Source organism: Podarcis cretensis (assembly GCF_951804945.1).
Source record: "Podarcis cretensis genome assembly, chromosome: 7".
NCBI classification, from domain to species: Eukaryota; Metazoa; Chordata; class Lepidosauria; order Squamata; family Lacertidae; genus Podarcis; species Podarcis cretensis.
Genome location: NC_137176.1, coordinates 34,607,922 through 34,624,304, shown reverse-complemented (window position 1 = coordinate 34,624,304; position 16,383 = coordinate 34,607,922). Strand labels below are relative to the sequence as shown.

The 16,383-nt window shown below is 41.5% G+C and overlaps 1 protein-coding gene across 5 annotated transcripts in view; it reads left to right on the top strand.

The window, feature by feature from the left end:
- The window catches only part of RIPOR2 (RHO family interacting cell polarization regulator 2), a 105,463-nt gene that overhangs the window by 53,807 nt on the left and 35,273 nt on the right, over window positions 1–16,383 (top strand). The window contains exon 1 of one of the 5 annotated variants that reach the window (XM_079983744.1): window positions 131–276. The exons of 3 other annotated variants lie outside the window; for them this stretch is intronic. The gene's annotated coding sequence lies outside the window, so the exon portion shown is untranslated. Of the gene's footprint in view, window positions 1–130; window positions 295–16,383 lie in introns of those variants that run through there. One more of the 5 variants, XM_079983743.1, reaches the window with a different exon arrangement.

Here is a 16,383-nt window from a genome sequence, read left to right as displayed (position 1 = left end):
CTTCTGCTGGCAGAAGAGTGAGTCAGAGCAGCTAATGACTGAGAGCAAGCTGGTAACTGATGCGCTCTCGCTCTCTCTCCCTGCTCCACCTCCCCTCTCAGTCTTTCTCTCCCCCCCCCCCCTTAAATCAGAAACACTAACTAAGCCACTACTGGCTGCATAGTAGAGAGCAGTACAGTCTGCTTCTCAGATCCTATTGCTGCTGTTATGAGGATTGACTGTGGAAGAGGAGCTTTGGGATTGCAAACCAGTGTATTCAGCTTCCCTACCATACGTGTGAGTCTGTGCATTTAGGTGGGTGCTTTCCCCACCCCTTTCAATTTTCCGACTCATGAGGACTAATATTGTTGCATGTTCTTTCCAAATATTTTAGTGTTTTATATTGTCCTGTGCTTTTTTGTGTCATCTGTCCCCGGTCATAAAGTTATTACAGGATGGTTTGTTTTTAACCCTGATTTTTTGCAACATTTGGATGTCAGTTGCTTAAGGAAATTGTTGCTAAACTGTTAAATAGTATTGTCCCCATTAAATCCACAAGGCATGGCATTTCAGTGTAGTTGTGTTGGTATAGGGCTAGGCTCTGTGCTATAGAGTGAAATATTATTGAATTAATTGTGTCTCAAAATCCTTAGTCCGATGCTTCTCTTTTAAATGCAGCAGAATCTTGAGCCTGATTAGTACTCTGAGTAAGGGAATAAAACATGGAAATATATAACTGGTGTGTAACATTGAAGCTAGTAATGTGAAATGATTCTGCTGAGTTTAGCAAAGTTGCCTTTTCATGCTGAGTGCTAACCTACCTCCAAAAGCCTGGAAGCACAGGTATCATAAGAAGGAAAACAAATATTTGAAATCTTTATGTTGTATAGTAATCAAGATTGTATTTTCAGTTTAGTTTGTGGCTTCAGTAAGGTTTGTAGCTACACTGATAAAAACCAGCTCTTGTTGTTTCACGCCACTTTTTCCTGACTTTGGAATGTTATAGTCCTGTAAATGTTATTGACAGACCCTGGCTTGCTTGTTTGTTTTTTTTACAAGTCCATAGAGCTGGCACTTATCATAGCACTTCAGTGCCCCTTGACAACCCTGTCATTTTCAGGAGCACTCTCATGGGGTTTGAAGGAGCTTAAAGCAATCTTTTGCACATCTTGAGCTCAGTTTGCCAAAAGATCCTGCTCAAGCTCCCATTCATTTCAGCACAGTTTAAGTAGCAGAACATCTCCGTGGATTGTGCCCTGACTTGTCTTTGAAGAAGTCCCGTCCATATACTATGCTTTCTTTGAAAACAAGGATGCTTTTCTGGAGAGAAATGTATGTCACTGAGTGGCACTTTTAAATCATGCTTCCAGGAACATTTCAGGCTTTCCTTATGTGTGTTGTCCAAACAAACCTTTAGGATATTATTGATTACAATGTGGATAAAAGCTTTTTGCACCCCCCCCCAATTCGGTGTGCAATAGTCTGTACTTTTTAAAGGAATTGATTGTGCAATATTTGATTCCTATGACTTTTGTGTTCTCCTGCCTTTGGGAAAATACTTGTAGTGTTAGTGGTGGTTATAGCCTCCATTGTCATGCGTCCTTCAAAATTCCAGTCTTCATTCCCCCCCCCCCCCAAGCTACATATTCAAAAGCATTGCTTTCACATCATTTCGCTGCTGCCTGCCACACACCAGGAGACCTCAGCAAAGAACAGTCCCAATTAGAAACATTATTACTTGTATTTGCCCACAGCTAATTGGGATTCAGAACCAGACCTTCCTTTCTGAATTAACAAAGGCAGGGATGTGTTCAGTGAGAGTGGCATGGGAAGAGAGAAAGTTCCTTTCCATTTAGGATAACTGTTCTGTGCTGACTGCCAGACCTGGCTAAGACACATTGTTTTATATGCAGCTCGAGGTTGGCAACTGTTGGTCGACGGGCCAAATCCAACCCCTTTGGTTGGCACAGAGTAACTTGCCAGCCCTCTCTTGCTCCTACCGATTCTGAGCATTGGCTTGGCAGAATCACCAGGAAGGCGAGACAGGAACAGGAACACAAAAGCCTCCTCCTCCTCCTCCTCCTCCTCTTATGCCCCTGCCTCTTCCTTCTCTTGAATTGAAACAGCTTGATGAACATGATCAAGAGGAAATTGGGTGCATGCCAGGTAGAGGAAGGAACCTTCTTCTTCTTCTTCTTCTTCTTCTTCTTCTTCTTCTTCTTCTTCTTCTTCTTCTTCCTTGAGCCACCTGCTCTACATTCCCCCAGTAGCATGGAGGGGAGGGCAATAAGGGGAGTGGTAACTTTGGAGAAGGTTTGGCTCACCACCCACCAGCATCCGTACGAAGTTAATGGCAAAACTAGGGTCATGCTTTCTGAGTATCTCCTTCCAAAAACCTCTTCCAATATAACCAGGCTATGAAGGAATCTGAACTTGGTTCTGAGTGGCAGAAAAGCAACCTTGCTGTGAGAAAAAGGCATGTTTGTTCCTCTTAATAACTTTGAACACTGGGAAATGGTGGTTTCTCTACTACCACTGGCATGAAGTACCTACAGTAAAGGTAAAGGTACCCCTGCCCTTATGGGCCAGTCGTGACCGACTCTGGGGTTGTGTGCCCATCTCGCTTAAGAGGCCGGGGGCCAGCACTGTCCGAAGACACTTCCGGGTCACGTGGCCAGCGTGACAAAGCTGCTCTGGCGAGCCAGCACCAGAGCAGCACACGGAAACGCCGTTTACCTTCCCGCTATAAAGCGGTACCTATTTATCTACTTGCACTTAAGGGTGCTTTCGAACTGCTAGGTGGGCAGGAGCTGGGACAGAACGATGGGAGCTCACCCCGCTGCGGGAATTCGAACCGCCGACCATATGATCGGCAAGTCCTAGGTGCTGAGGTTTTACCCACAGCGCCACCCGCGTCCCTCTAAGTACCTACAGTAGTACACCATAAATTGCAATAATTACTTGTAATGTTATACTGGCATTCAGATGTCCCAATCTGGGCATTTTTCTCCTTGCTCAATAATTCTTGGGAACAGTAATACTAGTAAGATCTCTTTAAGATCTCCCATTGAAGAGACTGTGGGCAATAATAATAATAATAAGTAATAAAATAAGCCCTGAAGTAAACCTGAACCTGGCTATTATATTTACATAAACTGTGGTTCCTGTTTTGCAATTGCTCCACTGTCTGCTGCCCCAGGGGACAAAACACTCAGAGTGACAGATCAGAAGCACAGCCTTGGACATGATCATTCATACATGTTGACAGATCTTCATATTATATCAAGCTGAACGGAACTGCTAACACTGTGATCATGTACCTATACCAGCAGCCTTTTCTTCATTGCTTCTTGTTGCACTGAACTCTAAATAAGAAGCGGTGTCATTTCCACAGGAGTTAAGGAGAATGGATGACTGTCACAAGTGACTACTTGCAGCTGAGAAGTTGTAATAATTGAAAAAGAAGATGGGCATTGGACTTGCCTGCCATTTCTTCCAAAATTGTGGATTAGAGAAAATCTGGAAGGCTATGATTATGTACAGACTTTCTCAGCAAACACAGCAAGCAAGGAATCCTAATTTAAAAACAGATATTTTGGCATCATGGTTTCTGTTTATTTTCTATGTGGAAACTCAAAACTCTTGATTAATTTCTAATCAACTCCAGACGTCTATATGTTTCCTGACAATTATTCTTATCACACACACACACGTTATACAACTGCCTATCCAATCTTTCCAAAAGGAGGCTCTTCCTCAGGCTGTTTTTGCTGTAGTCATCCCACAAGCATATCCATTGTATACTAAGGATTGTAATCAGTGAGTTATTTCTTCAGTGATCTTGCTGTGTATTCTCTTTTGTTGCCTGTACTTCTAACTTTACTTTAAAATTAAATTAAATTTCATGGAACCAGAGAGAGGCAGACAGAGAGAGAACACTTTGCAAACTGCCAAAGCAAAGAATACCATTCACTTGTGAACTGCTTGTGTGTTGCGTTTATTTTTCATTTGCCATGCTAAGCTGTTCTGTTTGCAAGATAGACCCCTTGTGTTTGTGGGCATTGAACCAGCGAAAAATACCAGCTGAAAATAGACAATGAAGGACCTGAATGCAGCAGTGCCCTCCAAGCATGCACAGGCAAGGCAAGGCATTCCTCAAAGTAGATGGGAAGTGCAGTAGCTCTGCTGAAGCAGTTATAATGTCAGCCTCAAGGTATGTTCACTGCATGGTTCTCTTAGTGAACTGTAGGGGTTTCTGGGTGCCTAGCCTTTTTTTATATATACATATACATATAAAAAAAAGGTCAACCAACTCTAGGTTTTTCTGTCATATTTGCTCAACTTCCCTTGTTTATGCAAACCAAGTCTGCACTTAACAGCCAAACTGTGTTTTGCACAAATCGGAATAGGAAAGCATAGTTTTGCCTTAGTATGATGCATACTCTTAACATTTATAAAGATCTTCCAAATGTTAAAAAAGCTTCACATACATCACCCTGTTGCAATCCTTATGAAACCTCTATAAGTTGCATTAGTATTATTATCCCATTTTGCAGATGGGGGAGGAAGTTGCTAGGCCATAAGAAAATGGGTTGCTTAAGTCCAACACCAGAGATGTCAGGGCAGAGGTGATAAGGGAGCCAGAGACTTCCTGGTTCATAATTGAGTCACTTAGCTGCCTCACCGCACCAGGTCCAATTCTGGTTTGCAGCCAAGTATGATTTGTGCAAACTACAGTTTAGTTAATGGTAACTGTGTTTTGCACAAGCAAGGAAGTGAGGAACGTTTTCACAGTGCATGAAGGGAGGAAAGGAAGAGTGTATCCAAGCTGAGGCTCATGCATGAATGACTGAACACTGACTTGCTATTATGTGTGAATGAAGCCAAAGTTTAAAGTTTAATTTCACCATTATCAAAAAGGAATAATGTTATCCTGACTGCCTGAAGAGGTGAGATCAGTTCAGGGAGAAATGCAAAGCTTCTCTTGTGCAAAACTCACAGAATGATTTTCTTCTACCCTCTTCTGTTTTGCTGAAGAGATCATTCAATAGCGTATCAAAATATTTAAAGACTTAAGATTATGCATATGCATTTTCACTTGTGGTTACTATGCATAATAAGACTATGCATCATCAGCATCTTACAACTCAATAACCATATAGTAATAACTACACAGTCCTTGTGATCAGCACCAGATTTTGGGTGGTGTGGGCTGTTCTCCTGCACAGGGCAACAAGATGAGGGAGTGCAAATTTGAGAAGATCAATTTGGGGGCACCAAATTTTGGCCTTACACAAGGCGCCATGTTATGAAAGATTATCAAAGTCTGCCCCTGCATGTTATTGTCCCTTTAAATTTATGCTATAGATGGGCTGTAATAATTGCTCAGTTTTTCATACCTAACTTAATAAGGTTTGATTAGGTAGGCACCTAGCTATTTCTATTCATTGGCCAGCAGATGGCTCAGACAATGAAAGATGGTAAACTGGGATCAACTCAAGATCCAGACACTCTGTTCTGGCATCCTGGTTTACAGATCAGTGGAATCACAGTGATAGAAACTCTCATAGCACAAATCCATTATTATGGTGAGATGGATGTCTGAAGAGTCCCACCCCCTGGGCATTGCTACCTCTGGAGAGCTATATGCTCCCAATTTATCAGGTAGGCTAGATTAGAAATTGGGAAACCTGACCCAAACTGATTACAATATGTTAGAGCACGATAACCTTGGATTTAGGCAAATCGTGCGCCCACAGGGGGAGATGCAATGAAGCAAATACAGGATATTTTAATTTCAGCAAAGTTAAGTGTTGCCTCTCCACTCACTCTCTGTCTGTCTAGAAAATTGTCTCTTGGTGTGATACACTAGTCCCAGATAGCAAAATAAGTACCTGGAAGATTATATAGCACACTCAACCCAGCCTGTGATTTGCATCAAGCTTTTTCATCTAAACAACTTGTTCAGAAGTCCTTCTATATTCAGGGAACAGAAATATATTTTGGGTGAAATATGCCACCTTGTTTGTAGCCTTGTTTATAGCCTTAAGTGGTGCAGGAATGAGCAGGATGTATTTTTGCTGTTTTGTTTGACCAGGATGTCATGCTGTCATATTTTTTTCAGGAATCTAAATAGGTCGAGGTTTAAACCACTCAAAAGATCTCTGAGCAATAAACTATTATCACTTCATTTGCCATTAAATTTATATACTCCACCTTTCTTCTACAGAACTTAGGAAAACATCCATAGGATTCCCTCATGTTTTCTCATCCAAACACTAATGTGCCTTCAGACCACCATGCTCTGGGGGCCACAACAGTGATATAATCGCCCCAAAACCCTCCCAAGATAATCCAACAATATTTTCCATATCATTTTTCTTTTTTGCTGAATCTTTCAAGATCTGTCCTACTTTTGATAATCCAAAAAATACATTTTAGGTGTGTATATGTAGCCATAGTCTCACAACCTTGTAAGCATGAACAACCTGGGCCCACTTTGCTTCTCTTCATTCCACCCTGTTAGTGCACAAATGAAACAAACCATTATCCTTTCCTTAGTGCTTGTTCTTGCTGATGGATAATGTCTTGTTGGAGCCATACAAACCATGATTTCTGGTTTAGATATAACACTAAGCAAGGGTTGTAGTTTGTTTCCTCTGTGCACTATTGGGGGTGGGGCAGTGAGAGGAGAGGAGCAAAATGGACATAATTTGCTTATGCATAGTGAGCTATATGATTTATGGCTTAGAACGAACCTTGAATGTGGTCAGAGAGAGAAAGGGGGAGAAGTGATTATTACTAATTCATACAGATTTAATGTAAGCAAGGAAAGGAGATAAATGATAATTACGTTTGTCTTTCAGTGATAACGAATGCTGTCAGATCTGCTTAATCCAAGCTTCGTTTATCCTTATGTCTCTATATTGAAACGATTTAAGTGATTACTAATCCTGTGATGTGCAGAATATGGTGCCAGCCTCTTAAACTTGAAGGCTTTTGTAAATCTGCAATTCAAATGGAATGTGTTGCTTTTAAATTAACAGGCTTGAGCATAATTACTGAATCAAGGACCCAATCTTATCTTCAGTGGCACTTGCCCAAATACTACAGAGAAAATTAAAACCCAAAATCTAGCTAGTTACATTATAAAAGGCTATAGTGATTCAGCTTATGTGTCTTAATTCCCATTAGCTTTTAATGAAACTTAGGTGTCTTAGGGTTCCTGTCTTGCTTCTTTCATAGGCTGTTACCACAGTATTCAGTAATAGCAGCAATATCTTTAATTGTTTCTTTTTATGCTTCTCCCTGATCCAGACTCTGTAAAGAGGAACTGTGACCTGCAAAATGAGGAACAGTAAAAGAGATAAAGAAACACCCTGCCCATATTTTTAACAAGTCTTGGGCTCGAGAGTGTGTTGTATACTGGTAAACCTGGGAATATGGATTCTTCCTTTGCCAGCACAAGCCAGAGCTTAAAATGTTGGTTTCGTTTTCCTGACACAGGCAAAGAAGTCTAACTTCATCATCTTCAACCTGAAGCAATATCATTAAATCAGGCTAAATGTCAGTGACACAATAAACAGCCAGCACACACATTTCAATTTTTTAATGCTTGATTAGCAAGCAAATTATGCAAATGTGGCAAAAGCATAAGAAAGGGATAATATATCCCCCATTCATCCTTTTATTCATCTCGGGTATGGCCCAAGATTTAATCGTTTGATCTGTTTAGTTTCTAGGACAGTAAAAACTAGGAGATAGTCACTTTTTCAAAGAATGCCTTATCTTGGTTTCTCTTGTCAGCTGCTGATCCAGTCACACCCTGGTTTTTCCTCCTCAATCTGTATGCAAATCAGCTGTATTTTACACATGCACTGGCTGCTAAATCTGTTAACATTCGCATGCATTAGCATTTACACCAAAAGTGCAATTCTCCTCTTGGGGAAAAATGGCCTAAAGATTTTGCTCCCTTCATGGTTACACCTGTTTTCCCCGTCTTCACAGCGAACGTTCCTCTATTGTTTCCATATTTCACTTTTTTTCTGTACCTGTTGAGTGAGAGCTGTGATCAGGAAATAATCTTCAGAGCCCCAAACACTTCTATATTGGCAACGCCAGCAGTTGTGGCATTATAATACTGATGCAGAACAAGCAGCGAGAAAACTGGCCACCTTTTTGTAGTCTGTGTGTTCCTGTCATCCAGCTTTTGCAAGGGGTTCTTAATAATTACTGCATCTGAACACTGACATCACATCTATCTACCTGCTGCCATATCCCAACAGTTTTGAGCAGTAAGCGCTGCTGGACTATACAAAATACTCATGTTATTCCCAATTGTCCCCTTGTATATGCTTGCATGAACAAATGTAATGGGTAAACACTGGGCAGTGGCGTAGCGTGGGTTATCAGCACCCGGGGCAAGGCAAGTAATTTGCGCCCCCTAACCCGTGGATTTGCGCCCCCTAACCCGTGGATTTGCGCCCCCTAACCCGTGGATTTCCCTAACCCCCAGATGTTGCGCCCGGTGCGGCCGGCCCCCCCTGCACCCCCCACGCTACGCCACTGACACTGGGAATATCTTGACAGAAACTCCTGTGATTCTGGGACCATCAGTTCCAGAAGCAGCTGTCATGGGAGTAACTACCGGCCATATATGTAACTTCAAATATTGTACTTCCACAATATGAACGTATTTTGTTGGAATTGTTCTCATATGAAAAAATTGATTGTGTGAATTGCCTCTACTACACCCACTGTTTTCTATGTCCAGATCCAGTACTTTGCTTCTGTGGTAAAGTTTCAGAAAATGCTTTGGCTGAATCATATATCAAACTGGGAACAACAGTCATCACTGCTCAATTTGCTTAAGTATTATGGAAGCTGTTGAGTGGATGATAATGGATGATAACACACATGGTCATAGTAGGACTGAAGACATCTCACACACACTATCTTAAACCCATTTCAGTCATCACAATGCCACTTGCCTCAGACACAGCTCCACATGCCACTGTAGTTAAGTTGGCATATAGCCCACTGGGTGGCACCATTAATGCAATCTTATTTTTTTAAACCACGGCTGTACATCACACACGAGCACATATAATGCAATGAATAAGGACAGTTTTGAAGGCCAACTGTCAACTTGAAGTAAATGCAGAAATTTAAATAATGAGACCAGACTCATTACTACCCAGTTCTGAAGCCATTTGCGACATCTAGGAGCCATGAAGTGTCTAGAGCTCTTATTTATTGCAACAAGATTTAGGTTGACTTGCATTTCTAGTTTATGTATGCAGAAGTTAAAACAGCAAGACCAAGCGCTGGTTCAATGTGGTCTCCACATAATCTCCTTTGGGCTCAGGCTCACAGACATTTGCCCTCATCGTGGATACAGTTACATAGAAAGTATGTTATGATGACCAGAAGTACATGAGTACCCATGGACAAAACACTTGCAGAGAAGGATAATTAATGCACCCCAGTGTAAGCTCTTGCTTCATTATTTATTTGTTATACATTTACACCAAAACCACTGGATATCTCACCAATTGTACTTCCATTTTGTCCAGATTAATTCTTGTTCATTCCCATGCACTCCAGTACAAGCTTCAGGTGGAAGTCCAGGATGTCTACCATGTTTTGAGGCTGAAGGATGGAAACGAGAAATAAATCTGAGTGATACTGGCATAGTGATGACGTTCAGCCCAGATCTCCAGATGGCCTCATCCATCAGCTTCATGTAAACATTAAAAAGCATGGGAGACAAGATGGAGTCTTGCAGTACCCCAAAGGCCATGGCAAAGAATGAGCGTGCATGTATGTGTGTGACTGGTTTGCTGGTGTGTTTTAATGTGGTTCCCACAACTCTTCCACATGTCCCCAAATGTACCCACAGCTCAAAAAGGTTGGTGACCCCTGTTTGTTCTCTACACTGACTGGCAGTGGCTCTCCAGAATTTCAGACAGAAGCTTCCAGTTCTACATGAGAGACCCCAAGAACTGAACCTGAGTCCTCCTGCATGGACTATTGATTTTTGCCATTGACATGGGCCTTCCCAGTTAACACTAGCCAGAAACACATGACTGGAGCATCTGCTGTAAAACCACCCAAAATGGATTATTCAATTCGGCCAAGTAAAAAAGTAGAGGTAAAACAACTTGCAATGCATGTTTGCTCAGAAGTAACTTTCATTATATTCAATGAGGCTTATTCTCAGATGAGGATGCGTAGGACTGCAGCTTTGCACTATGTGCAAATGTCTCCTGGCAGTCAAAATCTGTTGCATGGATGGTATTTGTTGCTGTGGGCAGGGGAAAAAAAATCAGGGGAATCCTGAAAGGAACAGGCACAATGCAATGCAAGGTATACATGACTGGAATAGCCCTAAAGCTGTGGATGACTCCCATAGTAGCATATCACATTTGATTTTGCAAAATTGTTTCTAATTTTTCCAGCAGCTGTTAAGGCCCCTTGAAGGTTGCAAACTTAGATTTATCATTCTATAAGCTTAGGGCCCCTGTACAAGCGCAGTGACAGCATTCCTGACACACAAATGGCAGCAGTGGAAAAGTTCAAAAGAATGAAAGATCTTCTCTCAAACCTGTTCTACTTCTTATTAAAGATTTACTGAAAAGGACACAGATGCAGGTAACTTGCATAAGCCAGTGTGTCTCAACTCTGTGGCCTTTCCTTCAAGGAAGTAGGTTTGCTTTGAGGATCCTTGAAGGCGATGGTACGGTTTCTGGCTAATGGTAAGGTATCTTTTGTTCCTCTTCAAGTATGATATGATAAATCTTTCCTGAAGGAACGTGTCATCTACAGTTTTGGACAACAAATGTGCTGTTGCTGAAGAAGAGCAGAATGTATGTCACTCAGTTGTTATTCTTTGTGTCGTGATTTTGTTCCTTGGGTAAACTTCAGGTCTTCTGTGCTCACTTCAGAGCTTAGTCCAACATCTGTCTCCTTAACAACATTATCAGTTTGATCTGATCTCTTCAAACCAGAGACCTGAGGCTATACCAGGGTGCATTTGAAGCTCTTGTGCAGGTATTCTTTCCACATTGTTTCACTAGAGTAGGCCACTATGTACACATATCCCTTTGCACATGTGGAATTTTGGCCCATCTGTTCATGTAGATGAGAAAGTTTTATGTGTTTGGAAGCTGCCCAGAGTGGCTGGGGCAACCCAGCCAGATGGGCAGGGTATTGCTATTACTATTACTGTTACTATTACTAGATTCAGGTAGGTAACCGTGTTGGTCTGATGCATGTACACGAAAGTTTATACCCAGAACAAATTTAGTTGGTCTCTAAGGTGCTACTGGACAATTTTTAAATTTTTATTTACTTCTTCTTCTTCTTCTTATTATTATTATTATTATTACTACTACTATTATTAGAATTATCTCCAGGAGCACATACCTCATCTGTAACAGACACCTGAATTTGAACAGCTCAAGATATTTATATTGTATGTAAATGTAAATGGGTGTACCATTTTCAGTTCTTCAAATCTCTTGGAAGGATTTTGTTTCCCTGAGTTTTACATTTGTAATTCTGCTAATTAGTCTGTAATCAAAAGAACATAAACATCTGCATAAGTGATGGAACCAGCGGAGCCCCTTCAATTTATCACATTAAAGCATTTGGGCAGGGGGATATAAATCCATTCACGAAACAAATCCTGTCCTCAGGCTCTCTGCTAACTAAAAGCAGAAGTGTGGAAATGGAAAAAGAACTCAGAATTAATATATTTAACTAGTTTAGAGAGCTTCACCAGCTGAACACAGTCACAGTAAAGCACAAGTTCAAATACAGCCATAGAAACCAAAAGAAAGAAAGGCATGCATAGAATAGTGTCTTCTCAGTATGTGTGGTTTTCCCCATGAACAATCACTCTGCACATTCCTTCCCCCATGATGTTTCTTAGTTCCTATCTAAACATGTTCAGCATCATTCAACAGTCTGCTTTGGTTTTTCTGTGTAAGCAGTTGTACTAGGTATAGATACATAGAGTTATCAAACTGCAGAGCTTATGGTTAGCAGAAAAGACCAAATGCTCACATCACAAGGCATTTTAAATTATCCTATCTAAGATGCTGCCTTACTCATTATAGGCAACTAGGCAAGTTGCTATTTGCAATCATTCATTAGTTACAATTTTGTAGCATTTTCTGTTGTCAAAACAAAATGGTTTCTTCATTCAACACTTTGCTATATAGAAGGCACATTATGGGTGGTTCAATCAGCCTCAAGTTAAATATTTTGTAGAACAAGAATTTATGTACAAGCACTTTAAGATAAATATATATAAATGAAGCATTAAAATATTTTGCTCAGTAAGCAGAGGCATATTATGGATTTGAAACAAACTTTATTCAGCAGAAAATGGTCAAATTGAAGTCCCAGAGGCAAAGACTTACCATGCACCTTTTATTGGAGCAGGTGTGCTGAACTACAACTTCCATCATCCCTGATCATTGGCCATGCTTGCTGAAGCTGATGGGAGTTGTAGTTAGCAACATTTGGGAGGCCCAAATTTTTCCATGACTGCATTGAAGGGTAACCTGAATAGGGCAAAATCTAAACTAATTCATTCCTAATTCCTAAAATGCTGATCTAACTAAGCCCAATTGCCAACTCAGTTTCATTGTGTTCCATCTATGGAACTCCTTCCCAAGTAGCATTCAGTCTTCCCGCCACAGTGGACACCTTTTAACAAAGACTCAAGATGTTTTGGTTTGTCCAGGTGTTTGGAACATGAATTGTTCTGGTTTTGGATTGCGGTTGAATAGATAGCGTTAACACTCCACTCCAAACTTCATGAGCAGTGTGGGATTCCAGGGGTTGCAGTTGCACTTACTAGGGTCTGTGTTCCCTTTGGGGACAATGAGGCACAGCGGAGTCTGGGGTGTTTATGATACGTGGTTTATTTACACATACATACAACCCTTGTCTAGATGGAAAGAGTGCAGAGCTTTCACAACCCAAGGAAGTTCAGTTCCTGCCACTGCTGCAGCCATGGATTCCAAGAGACCCCAAAGAACATGTCTAGCCCTAGCAATAGCACGAACAGACTGCCCGCCTTGTGCTCTGGCCTCCCACCTCTCCAGCTTACAAAAAGGACACTTTTCCCTGTTTGCTTACCTCATCACCCACTGTATCCCTGGAAACTACTCCCTCCCAACTGGCTGGGTCTCCCCCCTCTGTGTCCAGCAGCATCTTTTGTCCTGTTGATAGCTTTTGTCAATTGGTTAATGGCTGGCCATCATCTTCTTTTGTCCTCCTCACCACCCACACTCAGCGAGCTCTGCCAGGCTAGTCTTCCTTGTTAGCATAAACTGAGCCCAGAGATTCCCATGTTTGGCACAGTTTAGTCAAATCTGGATTAATTCTAATTTTTACAGGAATCCAAGAATTATGGGTGACTTGCATCCACATGTCCCCTAAATGGGTTCTGGGGCTTTCCTCAACCCTCTAGAGCAGATTTGGGGAGGTTAGGGGCTGAATGCAGAGATAATGCAGTGGGAGAGAAAATCCCACTACACAAATGGAACTACTTCATTGGATAGTTGGTTTTATCCCATTGCTAGCATGACCTCTGTTATGAATGAGCTTTGCAGTGTACACATTGGTGTTTTTCTCTTATTCTTGTTTGTGCTCTTAGTTCCTGGTACCTTTATTTATGGTGAGTTTAGATATCCTAAAAACCACCTGGAAGCCCTTCTCCACACACACAGGGATTTTTGAAACCTACCTGATACTAAAAATACATTTGCTTTATATAAGTAAAGGTTGAATGTCCATTCTGTCCTTACATCACGTCAAAGAGCAACCAAATGCCAATTTCTATTTTAATCTTTGCAGAAACCCTGGGAGTTAGGGGCAGGGCTGTACAATGACTCTTTGAATGAATGCACTCAGTTGCTACCTCTTTTACAGTGTCATGGTTCCCACTTCAAATGTTGCATCACTCTTAATATAAAGTACAATGTGCTGAACTGAGAGATGTGTTCTCAAGCCGTTACAGTAATATGCAACTTCTTGCTCATCAATTTGAACTGAAAAAGATATTAGGCCACTATTGTCAGAAGTTACTGACAAAATAAATAAATACGTGACTGACCTTGCTCTCCATGTCACGCTGTGTCACCCACAACCCTTTCATTTTGCCTAACGAAACGTTCTGTGTAAGTCAAAAGCCTGCCTATTTCCATCCTGATGTAATTAATCCAAATGAAAGCTGTCCCTCTACATTTTTTTATTATTATTTTGTGGGTTTCACATGCATCATAAGTGATACTTAAATATATCAGGAGGGCAGCAATTTTGGGATTTATTTTATAGAAAGTCATTCATCAGAACATAACGAGTGCTCAAAGACCCATCTATTGCAGCATCCTTGTCTCACCATGGCTGACCAGATGTCTGTGGAAGCCTACTAAGAGACATAAGTGCAACAGGTAAAGGTAAAGGGATCCCTGACCATTAGGTCCAGTCGTGACCGACTCTGGGGTTGCGGCACTCATCTCACTTTACTGGCCGAGGGAGCCGGCATACAGCTTCCGGGTCATGTGGCCAGCATGACTAAGCTGCTTCTGGCGAACCAGAGCAGTGCACGTAAATGCCGTTTACCTTCCCGCCAGAGCGGTACCGATTTATCTACTTGCACTTTGACGTGCTTTCAAACTGCTAGGCTGGCAGGAGCAGGGACTGAACAACGGGAGCTCACCTGTCGCGGGGATTCAAACCGCCGACCTTCTGATTGGCAAGTCCTAGGCTCTGTGGTTTAACCCACAGTGCAACAGAACCGTCCCCAATTCTGATTCTCAACACCTTGCATTTAGACGTGCCCTGCCTCTCATGCTAAAGGTGATATACCACCATCATGGCTACTTACCTTTGATACCTTGATCTTCCATTACTTCTTCTAATCCGCTTTGCAAAGCCACCCAGGCTGTTAGTCATTACTACATCTTGTGGTAGCAAATTACATAATTCAGCTGTGTGTTGGGGGAAGAATTACTTTCCCTTCATAGTGAATCCATCTTGAGGATTAGGCAGAATGGAAAAAAATATTATTCAGCATTTCTTCCCAATGTTAAAAACTATCATGCATCCTTAAACCATCTAGCATCTTTTGCAGCCTTCTGGGATGTGTTCTCTTTCATATCATCATTAGTGATTTCAGCTTTATAAGGAGCTGCAGTGTTCCAAAGGAAATGACATTTATAGTATTGGTGATACTTTGCATCCACTAAGGTCAATGGGAATTTGTAACTGGCTTCCTTTTGCATAAGGAAGTCAGGGAGCAAATGTATTTTTCATGAGCTACAGATGCTTTTAATAGTGTGCAACCTTTGTGCTAGAGTACAGGTGTATTACCCTAGCTTCAACAAGTCCTCTATTAGCATGCAGTGTCTTCTAACACACATTCAAAATTAGTCTGAGTAGAAAACCCAGTGCATAAGTGTCAGTGTGTGAAATGTGCAGTGCAGTCTTGAAAATACTTGTGGTGTTATATTTTTCTTTGTCTCCTGGATTAAATGTTTTGTAAAGGGCTGTTGGCACTTACTGATGGAGAGGGGAGGGGTGATGTGTGGGGTGTGTGTGTGTGCTAAGTGTGAATGTGTGAGCAATGCATGCAGGTACTCACAGCAGAAATTGCAACCACTTCACTCCTCCACAGCCCTCTTGCTGCTGTGCTACCTAGAGCCAAGCCAAGGTTTGGCTTAGCATTCCATCCAAACCAGGGTCCATGGATTTCCCCGCTTTGGCGGCGGCGGGGGGGGGGGGGCATGAGCTGTAGCCAAGGTTTGTTCTTGGGTAACCCTAATGGTTTAACCAGTCTGGTCACCAGAATTTTAAGTTCCCTTCTTCTCCTAATTGTGATTAGTGAAAAATCTCTTTAAATTTCCTGGAAGCATGATTTATCTTGCTTGAGATTGGCACACATATGCATTCCACAATAACAGAGTTTTGGGGTTTTTTTTACTCCTGTGTGCATTAAAAAGGACCTGATGGAATATATTAACTTGGCAGTGTGTTATTTTGTTTTGACAGGATGAGGCTTTTGACTAAGAAGCAGCTCATCATATGTAAATGAACTCCACATAATTAACACTAGTCTTTGCTATCCTTCTGCTGTTTGATGTGCTGTATAATGTTTTTGCCACTGAACCCCATATGCCTGCCACTGTTTCTGAGCTCTTTCCTTAATAGCAATCTCTTAAGTTTAGACTCAAGGTTCGTAACTCCTCTAACATAACCTAGGCAAAGTCAACAGTTATCAGTGTGTAATTCCCACCTTCCCATTGCTTCGCCTTTTGAACCCATTTGGAGTTTGTGGCTAATAACTGCGTGAAGTGTATTTATTTTTTAAAAAACAACAACAACAAT